At 51.3% G+C, this 16,257-nt stretch overlaps 1 protein-coding gene across 2 annotated transcripts in view; it reads right to left on the bottom strand.

Annotated features, from left to right (window-relative positions):
* The window catches only part of TMEM121 (transmembrane protein 121), a 40,734-nt gene extending 25,361 nt beyond the window's left edge, over window positions 1-15,373 (bottom strand). Inside the window, exon 1 of one of the 2 annotated variants that reach the window (XM_064664396.1) lies at window positions 15,294-15,373. The gene's annotated coding sequence lies outside the window, so the exon portion shown is untranslated. Of the gene's footprint in view, window positions 1-14,832; window positions 14,947-15,293 lie in introns of those variants that run through there. The other variant, XM_064664395.1, reaches the window with a different exon arrangement.
* Window positions 15,374-16,257: the final 884 nt, after the last annotated feature.

The raw sequence follows: 16,257 nt of genomic DNA, 5'->3' as shown, positions 1-16,257 counted from the left end.
CAAGGATCACAAGGCTCTTAGTGCAACCATGGGGGTTATAAGCCCCACACCCCAGCCCTGAAGGACTCGGGCAGGCAGAAGCATCACGGGGAGAGGCTGTGTGAGCCCCAGCATGGCTGTGGTCTGCAGGCTGTCCCCAGGCCCCCTCGGAGCTGGCTGGCTCAGACTGCTGTGTGAATCACTGCGTGGTTGGGGAGGAACGAGATGGGCTTCTCCTGATGCCATCCCACTGCTGGACATCCAAACCCTTCCTACAAAACCATCTCTGCTCAAGGAGTCTGGGCTGTTCACAGGAAAAAGTGTGTGGGCGAAGGAAGCCCCACGGAAAGGTGAAGTGAAAGTTAATATAGCTGCATAAACAAACTACGACACAGCACGGGGAGGATGCAGGAAAGCATGATGCTGGAAAGTACTTTTATTCTTATGCTGAAAAGCAAAACTCTCTGCTACCTTTTCCAAAGCACTGGAGCATATTCTAACTCCCCCCGGGCATTCCCTCACAACCTTTGGCGTTCCCCATGCTCTCTCTCCAGACAAAGGGCATGCACTCTGTTCAATCCCATGCTGCAATTTTGATGGTGCTGTTTTGCCAGCGCTGAGATCACTACAGCGGGGCCAGCTGTGGCCAGTGACGGAGGCAGGGCTGCAGGCAGCATCCCCTGCCAGCATCTCCTGGGCCTGACGCCCATCAGCCTTTCCTTTTACCCAACTGATCACAGCAATGCTGGAAATCAGCACTAAAGCCATGCTTTGGCGTTTCCCAGCTGCTGCTGCTCAGAGAAATCACACTGTGTGTTAACATGGCAGGGCTGGGTGCCCGTGCTGCCTTCCCTGTGCCCAGGTGAGGGAGAGAAGGATTGCGAGTGTGCAGAGAGAGCCTCCGCTGAGAGAACAAGTCTTGGCTCTTGGGGCACTTACATTCAGCAAAAAAATAGGGGGGAAAGGAGCATGTATACAAATATATATATTCATACCTATATGTATGTCATTATGCAAAGTCGAGGTGAGACAAAGTGGATCAGCTACAGTTTTGATGTGCTAAAATTAGGTTTTATGTAAAATAAGTATTTCCTTCATGTAGGGCATGTTGGTATTAAGATTTATTTTCATCTTGACTTGTATTACTGCTTCATATGATTGGGCAAAGCCCAGGGCACATGCATATAGTTTCCATTCATAACATATACATGGATTCATGACCTAGCTAGCAAGCTGAATTGCCTTGCAATCTTTTTTCCACTGAATAAAGCTTAATAACCGTATAAGTCTTAGAGCAAAAAGAGACCCCATGTATTTGCTCTGCAAGAAGAGCTCTTGAACGGAGTTGTAGGAGGCAGAGAAAGCATCGCACCAACTGCCTAACATTCATTACCCACATGGGTTCGTTTCTACAAGCAGGTCCCATCATGTCTGTGGGACTAACAGTGGATGTCAGGGCAGTAAATTATTGTGGTTGGGAGTGGTTGTATAAGCTGCAGGACAGCCCCTGACTTTCCCAGAAAAAACAAAATTCCTGGTGAGTTTATTTACTTCAACTCTTTACCAAATGCCTTTGGCAAAGGCACGTTACTGTTATGAAGAAAGCATAAATTGAATGTTTACAAACGTGTATGTGAGAGCCCCCATGCTCCTGCAGGAACAGAAATACTGTTACCATCAACAGGTGGAAACAGTGAGTTTAATAATGACTTTTATGTCCCCTGGGGCTTTCCTGACACAGTGAGGAACGTGTCCTCACTACAGCTCAGGTGCAGGGCTTGGAGCAGTTAGAGCCCAGGGGTGGCTGTCATGGGGAAACAGCACTTATTTAGTGGAAACAAAAGGTCCATCACTAACAGCAGCCAGGGAACTAAGGCTGCCTGTAGAGAGCAAGGAGAGGAGACATGAACAGAAGGAGAAGAATCACCTGCTTACCTGCATAGGAGGGGAATACAGCATAGTTTGGCTGCTGTTGCAGAGGAGCAGGGATGACAGGAAAGACACCATGCACGACAGGGACACTGATGAGAAACTACCCTCTTGAAGAGACCTCCTCCTGTCCTTAGAGAAAAAACTCCTGACAAAATAAGGGAAAGCCACAGCTAGCTAAGGAGAAGGAAGATGTAGGTTTATAGCAAGCTTTTCTCAGAGGGAGAGAGAGATCCATGAAGGACTGGCTTAAAGTCTTCAGTTTCTAGGGTCACAGCTGAGCTGTGACACGCTGATGCAAGCGAGAAGACAAAGATGTATTCAGTGAAAGAGCCTGACCATGTATTTAGAGGAATTGGGATTACTGGCCCACCTAAAAGGTCAGGTGGTTTTGTAATAGAAGGACCACGTTGAGGGTGTGCTATACGTCTCCCTGAGAGTAATTTTGGAGCACCGCTGCTGGAGACAGCACTGCTGCTGGGACTGATAACAGTTTTGCAAGAGGCTGCTTTCCAGGTGGAGGCTGAGGTGCAGATGCTCAAACCAGCTCTGCCTGGATGTGGCTGGAGCAAGCTTTTTATGTGCCAGTTATGGAACTGACATGAGGAGATGCTGCTTTTGTTCGCTTTTTAAGAAGAAAGAATGTTATAAAAAAGCCAGCTGTAGAAAGCAAGCCTCTATCAGACACTAGCAGAGCAATGACCACTGGCTTCAGTATAATTAAACAGAAAGGTATGAAAAACAGGCTGGTAATGAGTGCTTCACCCTGAAGAGGAGAAATTGGATGAAGGCATTTCCATCCTCCTCTTCTACATGGGTACTTTTGGCCCCTTTAGCTTATTCCCAGCTTTCCCAAGGAGATGTCAGGATGCATCACTCAGGGCACCAAAGCTGTGGGCTCTACAACCCCGGAAGCCCTCAGCCCACAGACCTGCTATCACCTGCCATGTCCCCTTCCCCACCCATCCCACTGTCCCGAGGCTAGGGCCTCCCTGCAGGACACCACAGCCTTGCCTCCCAGCTCCACGGGAACACATAAGCATGGCTTCATTTCACACACTTGGCTTTCTAAAAACATATGTGGCACTCCCGTACAACTGTCAGCATCGACCTTCGTAGCTGCCATGGTGATGAGCATCACAGAGAAGCCTATAAATAACATCAATGTGCCACACGCTGGCCCTTTTATGAGCCCCACTCTTTTTGATTTACTTATATGCAAGATATTTTACAGGACAACCCAATTAAGCTTGACAGCCGGCTGACGATGAATTCCTTCTCAGCAACGACTTGAAAATACTTTGTTTTAAACTCGGTAACATGATGCAGAAGATCAGTTGAAGCTATTGGTAGGATTTTGCATTACCTTATGACCTTTACAGCAACAGCCACTGAAGAACATCCCAGTGCAGGAGACGGGCAGAGCTTGCCCCATCCAGTGCTGAGCAGCAGCATGACACCAGGCTGCAGGTTTTAGGAGGGCTCCTTAATTCCCTCACTCAGGTACAGGGTCTCACCAAGTTTAGGGAATGCTACAAGAACACTGCATGCCTGATCTCATACATTTTGTCTATGACTTTCTCTGACCAGGTTGCTCTGCTGTCAATGTAATGCAGAGGTGTGGTCAGTCCCACTGCGCTGTAGAGTGGCCATGAATTTTGTAGGAGGCCACCATGGAACCGAAAGGCCTTGATCAGGGATGCCTTGGTGGCATCAGCACCCACGGTGACTCCCTCAGTCACTTTGCCTGCACCCAGGCTGCTCACCTTGGCTTCCACCACACCTTCCAAGACGGGCACTCCTCACCACATCCATCACAACTAATGCCTCACTTGGCAGTTTTCATCTGATACCCCTGTCATTCCAGCAGTAATTCCTATATTCCAGATGAGCAACACATAAAAAAACCAGAAGACCCAGGGTTTGCATGTCTCTCTCAGCCCCAGGGTTTGCGTGTCTCTCTCAGCCCCTGACAAGTCGAGCTATTCTGGGAAAGCCTCATTCACTCTCTGGACCCACTTCCACTTTCCCTCACAAACAAATAAACAGCCATGATGGACAATCCTCATCCCAGAGCTACTCGAGCCGGATGGCTTTCCCAGTTTGATGGTGTCTTTCTTACTCTCTCCCTGCACATTCTCTACCGCTGAGGCAAGGGAGAGCATCCCCTGCTTGAGACAGATGAAAAACAAGGTTATTCACTGAAGTTGCTTTCTATGTTGCTCTCTGGGCAAGACAACACCTGAATCCTGCCCCAGCTCTCTGGGGAGGCAGGGGGAAGAAAGCCCCCATGGCGCAGGGGGAAAAACACAGGCTCCTCACTTATAAATAAACACTGCGGCATTTTTTCAGCTCTTTTCAGCTGGAGCCCAGAGCTGAGTTTTCAGGCCCAAATATCCATTTTCAATTTTTTGATATTGAATGATTTAACAATATTGAGGAAGGCAAGGGCCTCTTAAAATGACATTCAGCCACTTGAAAACCCAATTTCCCTGCAATTTTTCAAACTGAGAAAATTTTGATCAGCTGCAGTTTGATGTTGAGCTGACATCTGAACTCAGGTGGCTGGAAGGTTAATGAAGAACAATGAGTCCCAATAGTCACTTAAGCTGCCCAAACTCTGTGATTACTTGGCTTCAGGTTTATAAATTCCCCACAAATCCACAGTGTCAGTGCCTGTTCTCCCCTCTCCATCATTTTCTTTGTTTATGTCTGCTGCATTTTTTTCTACTCTTTCTTCCTTCTCTCCTGCATTGTTTTATTTTTCCTTTGCCATGGAAATCGAGCACAATGCAACTTTGCAAAGTTCTTTTGCAGCTATAAACTTCCTACACTCCCCCTTGCTAGACTTAGGTGTGAAGAAGGAGTTCAAAGCAATGCTACTCTTGTGAACCCATCAATTTGAGGCAAGATCTGTGTAGGACTGCATGGATTCATTGCCAAAGCCTGGTCACACAGGAGGACAAAATTAATTACAAAGCGATTAAGCCCTACCATGACCTCCATCCTGAGCGAGGGAGGCACAAGCACTGCCCAAGCTCTGAGGGCACACCATGCTACATGAGGTGAAAAAATGTGCTGGTTATTAGTTTGGATGAGCTGTGTAGCTGCAGAAAAAGTGAGAAGATCAGAAAAGTCAAGATATCAAAGGAGACACCAAAGAAAACATGAGATTGATTTCTATCAGGGAAATGAGAGCTGAGCAAGCCAGTGATTATATCGCTGGAACTGCAGAGGGATGGGGAGGAGTGGAAGGAAGAGGCTCCCCTTCCCGGGGAGCCCAAGGTGCTTGCTGCTGTGCTGCATCCTGAAAACGAGCGGTCATGCTCCACGAAATTCAAGATACATCAAGGGAATTCAAACAAGAGTAAACCAGAAGCTGGATATTTTGCAAAGGGATTAAAAGAAAGCTTTAAAACAGGAGCCAATAACTCCGCAGGTAAACTAATTATGTGGAAGCTGCCCAGGAAAAGAATGTGTAGCAGCAGCATGAGCTTTGGTAGCAGTACCAGCAGACTGAGGAGCCGAAGTGCTGGCATGAAGATGGCACAGGGCAAGGGGAGGTATTGGTCAGCAGAACCACGACACAGCAGGTTCTCCTGGAAATGCAGACAACCAGGGAAGCTGCTGCCTGCCAGGATCCTGCTTGCAAAGGCAAACTTCAGCAGGAGCTTAAAATCCAGCTCTAGAAGAGAATCACAAGGTTACAGTCCACAGCAGGGAGCAGTTGCTTGGACAAAGAACTTGCCCAGCCTTAGAATGAGGAAAGCTGACAGTTCTACAGGAATTTCTAATGCTTTTTAAATGCAGGCACGCAAGTCCACAAGGGTTAGCCCAGGCTGACCTAACTTTAATAACATAACAACTCAGTATCTTTAATAATAAAGTTGCTATCACACCGCACTTTAACCTTGCCGTGTAAATGATGGGCAAGGGCAGGGGGTAGCTATAAAAGAGTGAACCTGCACTGCCTGGCTCTGCTGCTGTTGCAGAAATGAATGCACAGGGAAGAGAAAAGCCATCCCAGAGCAGCAGCAGTGGCAGCTGGAGCTATTTGCTAATTGCTAAGGACAAGCAGGGACCTGCCATTTGTTTGCTGCCTTGCTGGGTCTGGTGTGTGGGAAGGTGAGGGCACGCTCGCACGCTGCCTGGTTTGCAAACAGCACGGCGGGAAAAGTTCAGCCGGAATGCTCGAGTTGGGAAAAAGGAGCCACATACAAGGATTAATAGCACAGCTTTCTTCTTAACTGGAGCTACTACCAAGACTCCAGAGATGTGCTTGCTTAAGCAGGGAATGCCATGAACCATTTAATGGGGCTGGCCCAGAAGCAACTACCTGGAGCCTGTAACATGATGGAGAGTAAGCAAGGCCAGAGTGCCTCCAGCACACACAGCCCCTGCTCCCAGCTATTCCAACAGACAGGATATAAACATCAGGAGTACAACATGGCCTGAAAACGCACAAGTCTCCATCTACTTGTGCAACAGCTCTTGCAATGGTGGGACATGGAGAAACTTCTTTCATTTGGGGGGCTACAGTGTTTCTCTGACCCTTCCGGCCCTGAGACCATGAGAAGTTTGGATGTTTCCAAGGTGCTCATCTGTTTGCTCCCTCCAGGCTCATGACCCAAGGAAGAACCCCCTGGTCCCAGGGAAGCTGAGGATTTGTCTCCTCCATGGGTGCAGGGACCTGGATCCACTTCAGATGCTTCCTCTGGGAGAAGGAAAAGATGTGATGGGCTCATGGGAAAGGATGAAATTTTCCTTATGTATCCCAAGCATCAAACCCATGTTCAAAGCAGGTTCTCTGTGGATGCACAGCTGGGCTCTCACATGTGTTTGTCTGCAGAGCTATCACCGTCTGAGCCTCAGATTTGCAGCCAGATTTTTGTATTCTGTGCTGAATTTCCAAGGGTCTTCATTTGGACTTATCCTCCCCACAGGGGTCAATAAGACTGCAGCTGCTGTCCTAGCATCTGCAGCCAGCTTTGCTGAGCAGCAGTGTGGTCTGCCGGATAAAGCAGGGGCTGTGAGCCAGGAGCACTGAAAGCCAGCCCAGCCCTGCCAGGAGCCTCCACTGAGGGCTCAGTCAAGAGCATCAGTGTATTCAGAGACATCTAAGGCATGTCCCAAGCCAAGCATTAACACTGGTGAAAAACACAGGGAAAGCACTAAGACACCCTGTGGGTCCTGCAGGAAGAAGAGATCAGACTGTGGTCCACACCCTCCACATCCCGCCCCAGCCCTTCCCTCTGCAGTTGGCTCTGACTTGTGAAGCTGAATGCTGAAAGTCTACAGCATCCACGTCCAGGATCAAGTGAGAGGAACATAGTTAAAATAGCCAGTGTAGTCCTGCATTGTGGCAGTGGGAAGGTGGCTGGAGACGTGTAGGACCCTCTGCCTGAGCTCCATGCTTTTGGAGATGCCTGGGAAGAAGTCCTTCTGCAGAGAAACCTTTCCAGTCTCCCTGTGTGCTTCTGGCCTTTGCCAAACTCTTCTTTCTAAAAACCTGTGGAACTACAGGTCCATCAGCAGGCTGGAACAGACCCACAGCTGTGGGCTAAAATCTTGTATAGCATCAGCTGCAATCCCTTTCGTGGTGATCCTGTGATCCGCAACTAATCCACACTTCGTGTTTTGACACCACCTCCCAAATATCTGTGTTAATGCCAGGCATAACCCACGTGCCTTCCTTCAGTCTTTGCTCTGTGATCACTGTGCTCAGATGTGCAATACAAGCATTGCCCACATTCAAGGCTGATTAGCAGCAGCAAAAGCTCTGTTAATATAATGATGCCATCTTAGTCCCTTTGATCTGGAGGAGCTAGACCCTCAGGAAAGCACCCTTGTCCCCCTGATCACTGCACAGAGCCGCAAGCTCAACAACATTGGCCGCTGCTGGAGCCAGGCCTGACCCACCCAGCACATTTCCCTGCTACATACTCCTTCATCTGTAATAAAGCTCCAGGGGAAAAATTAAGGCTGCGTTTTGTCAGGTGTCTGTGTATGCAGTGATGGATTCTGCATCTAGTTATTAACCTCTTTGAAAAGCTCAGTGTTATCTTGTATGGAAGTAATATTAGGTTAAACAGCTGTTGATAACTTATCTCCCATTATCAGCAAGTTCATTCAAGGCCAATATTTACTCATATCCAAGAAACGTTGCTGTATTCCCAATGGCATTCTTTATGGAGTCAAATGACAGCAATTTTTAATAGATTTTGGGTACTTAGGGGGCCTCCTAATCCTGAATATGCAACACAAGAAAACTCTGCAGAGGGGACAAAACCCGAACACAGCACCCAATTTCCAGAGGAAACCTAATCTGGGGGGAGAAACCTAATCTGGGGGATGAAACCTAACTTGGAGATCACCTCCTGCAGACACAAAGGTGCTGACCCAAATTTCCCACCTCCTGCCTTCTGCACAACCACTTGCCATGCTGCTCCTTCACACCCTTCCTCCCTCAGAAGGCAGGTCAGCCATGGGCTAGCAGGTCCATGTGACCCTTTCCCTCCCCTTTTTCATTCTGTAATCACAGCCCTTCAACCAAGAGATCAGAAGAGACATCTCCTGCCACTTCACTCCATCATTCAGAGTAGTGTAGGTAGGTTCCTCTTAGCTGAAAAAAATAAGTCTTTGTGCTTTCGCTGTGGACACTGTCAAGAAAGTGTCAGTGTTTTGCTTCCTGGTAATTTTCCAGGGGGCCCATTCTCTTCTTTATTACTTTTGCTGATGCTATAACAGTGTTGTAAAGCCTTAGGCAGGGACTGAGACCCTGCTGTGCTGGACATGGCAGAAGCAGAGATCAGAGAACAAAATTTGCATCCAAAAAAATGAGATCTCTGCGGTATAACTTCTCCCACCACTATTTATGGGATTGAGATGGGGACTGGGTGTTTTGGGATCTGATCCCAGGCATTTCCCATCTGCACAGGTGCTGCCATGCACACAGCAGAGCTTATGCTGTCCCTGCCTGAAGTTACCAGGCATGAAGGCAGTTTCCCTGGGAGCTACACAGCCTGGGTTCCACTCACAACCTCTTCTCTCCTTCACACCACCACTGGTCCACACTGCAGTGAGAAATCGGACCTTGGCGATCACTGGGCTGTTTTATGATGCCACTGCAGCTGGTGGAGTCAGCAGAGCTCAACCCCTGAGCTGTAAGCAAGCAGCAGCCCTTGGAATGGCCAGGGGCTGGTGAGAGACCGTAGCTAATGCTTAGCCTAAGCTGCAAGTGGCAGGTACATTGTAAGTGTGTCCCCTGACTCAGTACCCAACCGTGGTGAGTTTATAGCCTTTGATATTGTTGCATTAATCATAAGGAATCTCCCAGTTCCTTGGAAATACAGCAATGAGCTCTCCAGGGCTGGTTTCAGTACTTTTATTCCTAGGTAATAGCCCTCTCCCGCATTTATAGCTATGTCTAGACACAAAGTGAGGAAGGTGCTATAAACATTTGATGGAAAAACCCCGTCTACCTCCTAATTCCTGCATTTCACTTCCCAACTGTGCATGAATGCACAGGTATAAAGCCTGTGCTCGCACACCTTCCCATGCCACCAGCCCTGAACGACAGCAGCTTGCTGTCCACGGCACTGGAGCACGGCTGGTCCCCAGGGGCAACCCAGAGGGTTCCCAGGGGCGGAAAGCTGTTTGCTCAAGTCCTACAATCTGCCTCGAGAAAACGGCCAAGTGGGAAGGAAAGAAGGAAGGAGTGCTGCAAATCCTCTTGGGAAGATGCTGTAGGAGCAGCTCAGCTCCTGGTGGCATTTCACAGCGCTGCCCTTCCAGGCAACCTCTGACAAGGCAGGACAGTGTGAAGAGGAAGAAATCAAACTGACACATAAACAAGAGGAAAGAAAGGAGTTATTTAACTCTTTTTGGGGGTTGCTAATTATTAATCAAAACCAAGAAAATTAGCATAATGGGATGAAATCCTGTAATGTTCAAGGCCTCTATGGATGTCAAAAAAGCATTTACTAAGTTAAAATACTGTCTTTAATGCACCCCTAGTTCCAGTGGCACCACCCAAGTTATACCTTGTACAGAGGGAGTCTGTCTACCTCTTTTATATCTCCCCAGGGCACTTGAAATAACTGGGACCTCTGAGGCAGACAGAGGAGTGTGGGAGTGGCTGGGAGGAATACATGCTGAAGCCTGGAGATGACCCAACATCACTGAGACTGGACACATCACTGGCAAGGACAATTAAATCACATCTCCCATGGGAGATGAGGGTGCTACTGCCTGGAACCAAGCGCACAAGGGAAGGGACTTGGGATGGGGCTGATTAGCAACAACATATCTTGGCCATGGAATTGTAGAATCACGGAATCATTTAGGTTGTACGACTGCTAGGATCATACAGTCCAGCCACTAACTGAACACTGCCAAATCCATCACTAAACCATGTCCCTAGGTGCCCCACCTACACATCTTTTAAATCCCTCCAGGGATGGTGACTCAACCACTTCTCCGTGCAGCATGTTCCAATGCTTGACAACCCTTTCAGTGAAGAAACTTTTCCTGATATCCAACCCAAACCTCCTCTGGTGAACCTTGAGGCCATTTCCTCTTGTCCTGTCACTTGTTACCTGGAAGAACAGGCCAACCCCCACCTTGCTACAATGTCCTTTCAGGTGATTGTAGAGAGAAATAAGGTCTCCCCTGAGTCTCCTTTTCTCCAGTCTAAACACCCCAAGCTCCCTCAGCTAGCCCTCATATAACTTGTGCTTCAAACCCCTCACCAGCTTGGTTGCCCTTCTCTGGGCATGCTCCAGCACCTCAATGTCCTTCTTGGAGGCAGAGGCCCTAAACTGAATTCAAAGTGAAGAGGCAGTCAGGGACTGATGGCAAGTGAGCCTGTGACCTGCCTGGGGTGACTCTGTACCAGCAAAGGTGGTGACGCTAGTTGTCGATTATTTTTCAGCTCCTGTGTGTATTCATGCACTGCACAGCACTTGGAGTGTTCAAGATGAAAGGTACTTTCACCAGCACTTCAGTGGTTTGTTTCCTATTATAGGTCTAGTTTTGACACTCCTCCACCCTCTTATCTAACTTTCTCTACAAAGCTCTTCTCACTTTTTCATCTTTCTTCTGTGGTCCCTAGCCAAGGTAAAAGCAAAACAACAAAACCAAAACCAAAACCATATTTATTTCCTTTTTGGAAAGCTTGAGATTAATCAGCCACACTGATCTGGAGACAGGAGACTTTCACAAAAGCGATTCTTTAAAAAAAAGTCTGCATACTTTGCTGTAAACTCCTCTCTTCAAAATGTCTTGGTACTCAAAGAAGAAAGGCCTTTGTTTTTTTTCTTTTTTTTTTTTGTTTTTAACGAGCCTAGTGGATGTTTTAATTAAGTTGGATAGAAATTTTCACAGTTACTTGATGTGAAAATGTGAGCCTATAAGAGCCGCCTTTGATGCTTGAGTTATGTTTTAAACACTTGATGACTCCTGCACAGCTGTTAATCCTTTTAGCATAGCTAATAGCTATTGCTAGAGTGCTCATGAAATCCTGTTTTGTTTGTGCCTCTGCTGGGCTGGAGGCTTCCTCCGGAATGGCAGCTGTTTGCAGCTCCCAGCCCCAGCAGACCCATACACCACTAAGGACTCCTGGGGACCCCAACACCGGCAGATCTTAGATGGGAGCCACAGGAGTCTTCCCACACATCTAAGCAGGGCTAGACAGCTCCAGCATCCACCTGCAGGAACACATACATGCTGGTGGCATTGCAGAGTTGTGGCAGGGGGAGGTCAGAGGAATTCATGAGTGTCCCGTCCACCCCTCCCTCTGCAGTCACCCTCCCACATGAAGAGCTCAGAAACGATCCCCTGACCCTACACTCAATAGTGAGGCACACCGCAGTCTGTGTGTGCCATCCTCTGCTGTGTTCAGTGTTGCTACCTTAAAATAAGATCTTTCAATTCTCAAATATTTTGAGTTCAGCTCTCTTCAGATTTGGAGAGCCACCCCACACCTTGTAAACAGGCTTTCCTTTGCTCTGTAGCTCTGGATTTGCTTGAAGGATAGGTAGTGAACTGACTTTGGGGAAATGCAAATGCCTTCCACAAAGGATGCTGCAGGGAGAGATGAAAGCCAACTCCATTTGCATTAGTTCTGTAACTCTGGATGTTTTCCCTCTCCCGTTTAGACTGGAGTTCACACACACACACACACACACACACACACACACACACACAGGTTTTTTGCCACTCTGAGCTATTTGTTGCCAGCTGCTCCTCCCAGGAGTTTTGAAGAAATCCCCATTTACACACAAAGCTACTTGTCAGAGCACCAGGAGCAAGCTGCACAGGCAAAGGGAGCACCCTGGAAGCTGGGAATCAGCAGAGCCCTGCTGTGGCCTTTCAGGCCAGTGCTAGCTTGCTCTGTACCCCTGTGCACAAAGCAAGAGACCCCAAGCCTGCAGCAGGACCTGCAGGACTCTCCTGCCACCACTCCTTGGCAGAATTACAGTCTCAGTAGCTACAAGAAAACCAGCAAGATGATGAGCTCCAACACAGTGTACAGGCGGTGCTTTTAGGTGGCCCATAGCAAAATAGCAATCTATCAGTTTGTTAAAGCAGAAAAACAGACACAGGAAAGCACTCTCTCTCTGGATCCATGTGCTAAATAACAGAATAAGCCAGGATGTCTCCCAGGTCAGTATGTGTTCACGGCACTCCTGGGGATGGATATCTATCCCACTGCTGCTGCTGCCTCTCCACGGCAAGGGCCCAGATCCTCCACTGGGTTTCCTTTGAAGAGCTCCTTGGGGTGCCTGCAGTGCACAGCAAGGCACCCAGAGCCAGATGGGGACACAGGGAAGCAGCGTTGGGGACTCAGTGCCAGACTAGAGCTCCAAGTGAGACACTGTGCCAAGCCACGCTCGCTTTCTCGGCTCATCACTCCGAGGAAATGCTCCTCAGCTCCTCACTTCCTCAGCTCACTGCTCCTCCACCATTTGCACATCTTTTTGTATTTTATATTATTTTCTAAAGGGAACAGGGAGATACCTCTCTGATAGTAACCAGAGGAGTTTAAGAACAGTGATGCTCAGCCAGCCCTTGAAGTCACAGGTAAATGGGATGGGGCTGGAGATCCTCATACTGCTAGTGTCCTAACCAGAGGTATTTTTGTGTAAAACTGGCTTAAACAGGCAGCTAAACATCTGTTTTCATTCTGACAGAAATAGCTTTGCATTGGGAAACAGATAAAAACCTAGTGAAACATAAAAACACGGCTTATATTCAGCTCGATCTACTGTTGTTAGAGAGCCCTAAAATTGCAGGATCTGTGCTTATTTCATCTTATGTCAGCAACACTGGGGAGAAAGAGATTTCTGGAGGAGGATTTTGCACGCAGTGATCAGAGTCTTGCACTCCCATCCATTCTTGCAGATAAACCCAGAGCACCCTCTGCACACAACAGGAATCCAAGGGAGAAGCCAAGTGCTACCTGTGACATGTGGCCACAGCTTGGACATCCCGCGTCCTGAATGCAGCCCAGCACAGCATCAACGCTGGCAGATTAAGGAGCCACCCAGGACCCGTGGGGCTCAGCAAGCTTGGGAGGTATGGAGGGGATGGTACCAGGACCGGGCATTACTGTCAGCCCATGTGAAAGTGGCTCCAGATTCCCAGCATAAACCACCACGGGACATCTAAACCCTCATGCCAGCAGCCCAGCTGCCCGATGAGAAGTATGACAGTGACATGTCCCAGGAGAGGACTCCAGATCTGACCTCCTTCCAGATGAGCACAGAATCAGGCTCCCCAGGCGATGTGCCAGGCGGAGGGCACCTTCCGCAGGGCAGAGCTGCAGATCGATACCCCACGCCCACAGCAAGTCACAGCTCAGCTGCACAGCCCATCTGCACGATGGTGACAGTCTGCCACCGAGCAGAAAAAAGAAAGAAAAGGCTGCAAACAGGGATTTTCCACACGCAGGAAAGCCCCGCAGTAAAATCCACGCCAAACAGCACTGGCGAGGCAGGACCCCCCAGGAGCACCCACATCCCTCAGTGCACATCAGATCTGCAGGTGTGCAGCGCCTCTGCTAGCAGGGTAGGAGAGGGACAGGTTCCCCTTAGAACATGTTCAGCATCCCCAGGGAGACCTGATCCCCTCCTCGTGCCCATGGCTGTGCCACCTCTACCACGGGCTATGACACCTCTCCCACACTCGCTTTCTGTGGTCGACTGCAAAGGGGATGTGTTTCCAAGGTGGAGACGGGAACATCCCGCGCCTCCCAGCACTCAGCCCTGCTGCCAGAAGGTTGGAGGGAGTTCGTGTTCCCTGCGGAGGACCGAGCTCCAATACGGTGCTCGCATTCTCTGGCCAAGGCCTAGCGGAGAGCATCCCCAGGAGCCGGACGGACCCCGTGGGGCGAGGCACCCGCACCCTGCGCAGCAGTAGGCTCTGGGCATGCCCTTCGGGGCTCTCCAGTCCCACGGTCCCTCCCGGGGCTCTCACCCTTAGAGCAGGTTCCCCGCAGCCAAGTTTGGTCTAAGAGCAACAGAGGCTTCTCCCGCACCACCCCGAGCAGCCGGCTATGCTCTCCCCCCGCCCCTGGCCGCAGCCCCCGGTGCCCCCACTGCGGCCGGTCCCGAGCGCAACCCCGGGACACGCCGCTGCCCCACCGGGGGGGCTCGGAGGATGCGGAGCGAAGCGGGGAGTGGAGGGGAGGACAAGCAGCCGGCGGGGGGGTGCAGTCCGGGGCAGCTCCATCCCTGCAGCACCCGATGGCGGAGCGGCGGGGGGGTAGCGGGCAGGAGCCGGTGGGACCGGTGGGACCGCAACGGGGGAAACTTGCGCCGCGTCGGGAGCCCGGCGAGTCGATAACGCGGCAGATAAGAGAGGATGCTCGGCGCCGAGCAGCGGGGGTGGCGGGGCCGCCGGGTGCTGCCGGTGGTGCCTTACCTGCTGGACAGCCCCGGAGGCTGCGGTCCGCGCCGTAAATCCGCGTGGCGGGTGCGGTGCCGTGTGCGGCGCCGGGAGGGCGGGCGGGTGCCCCCCCCCCGGGGCCGCGGAGCCCCGGCCGCCCGCCGCTCAGCCCCGCGGCGCCCGCCGCCCCCGCCGCCCCGCCTCGCCGCCCGCCGCCCCGCTTCGCCGCATCGCCGCCGCTGCCGTCGGGGGCTGCGGGCCGCCCCGCCGCCGCTCGCCGCCCCGCGCCGGCCCCGCGGCCCCGCGCCGCGCTCCGCCGTCCGCGGGAGGCGCGCTGGGGGCGGGCGGCGGGGCGGTGCGGAGAGCGGGGCCGTGCCCACCGCCCCTCCGCCCCGCGCCGCCGGGGGGGTGCCGGCCGCCGCGGGGAGTGCCCCCCGGAGCCCGCCGCTCCGCCCGCAGGACACGAGCACAGCCCCGTCCCGTGGGACCTCTGTCACCTGGAGCCGAGATTTCCGCCACCGCCATCCCGGCGGCCGGTGTCCCCCATCCCCGTTCTTGGCACCCGGGAGCAATCCGTCCTCTGAGATCCAGTCCCTGTATCGCTGGGGTCTGGGATTGGTCCCAGACCTCGGGACAGGTGTTCCCATCCCTGGGACCGAAGAAAGACACCGGAATCCAGACCCCCTGCCTCCTTCACCCCGCCTCCATCCCCGGGCACTGCTGTCAGTTCGTGAGCCACCGAGTCCTCAGACACTACTTCTGGAGCTGATCCCGCTGCCAGCGCCCAGGACTCCCTTTCACCACCCTGGGGAGCTGTGGTCAGCCCCAGAGCCCCGGACACTGTCCTTAAGCTCCTCTCCTGGCTGTACCCCGGGTGTGGCTCAGCAGCTCTAAGGTGAAATGGGAAGAGGGCTGCCTAGTCTTTTCCCCCACCCCGTAGCCTGTCTTGCCATGACAAGAGGTCCTGCACCATCCCACGGGGTGCCAAGGCTCTTGCCCTATCTCAATATCCATTTTGCAATTCCCCTCCTGCCATTGCTCTCTGCCTTCCTACCTCTCCAAGCCCTGCCCAGCCACAGGTACGATGCTTCACTGCTGTGGCAGCTCCAACCCAAACAGCATTGAAGGCACCCTGCCATATGTGGTCTTTGTGTGGGGGTTACAGGGATGGGAACTGATGCCACTATAAACTTTTTAACTCCACAGACCTTGGCTTTTGAGAGTGGCGACTGAAGTGTGGTGAGTCCTGTCTTTTAGACATCCAGTCTCAGTTTGAGTGTTTCCTGGGATGCAGAACCAGTGATCCAGGACAAGTTGCTCCTTGGTTAGCTGTCCTCATCGCCGTGGACGTGCAGCACTGAAAGGTATAGGGCAGAGGGGCACTGGACTGCAAGCCCTGCTCACACCTTCCCACCCACAGGCTCGCAGCACTTTGCAGAGAGGGAACAGTTGCACCTTCAC

Source organism: Pseudopipra pipra, chromosome 9 (genome assembly GCF_036250125.1).
Source record: "Pseudopipra pipra isolate bDixPip1 chromosome 9, bDixPip1.hap1, whole genome shotgun sequence".
In the NCBI taxonomy this organism is placed as follows: Eukaryota; Metazoa; Chordata; class Aves; order Passeriformes; family Pipridae; genus Pseudopipra; species Pseudopipra pipra.
This window is presented reverse-complemented; position numbering and strand designations above follow the sequence as displayed.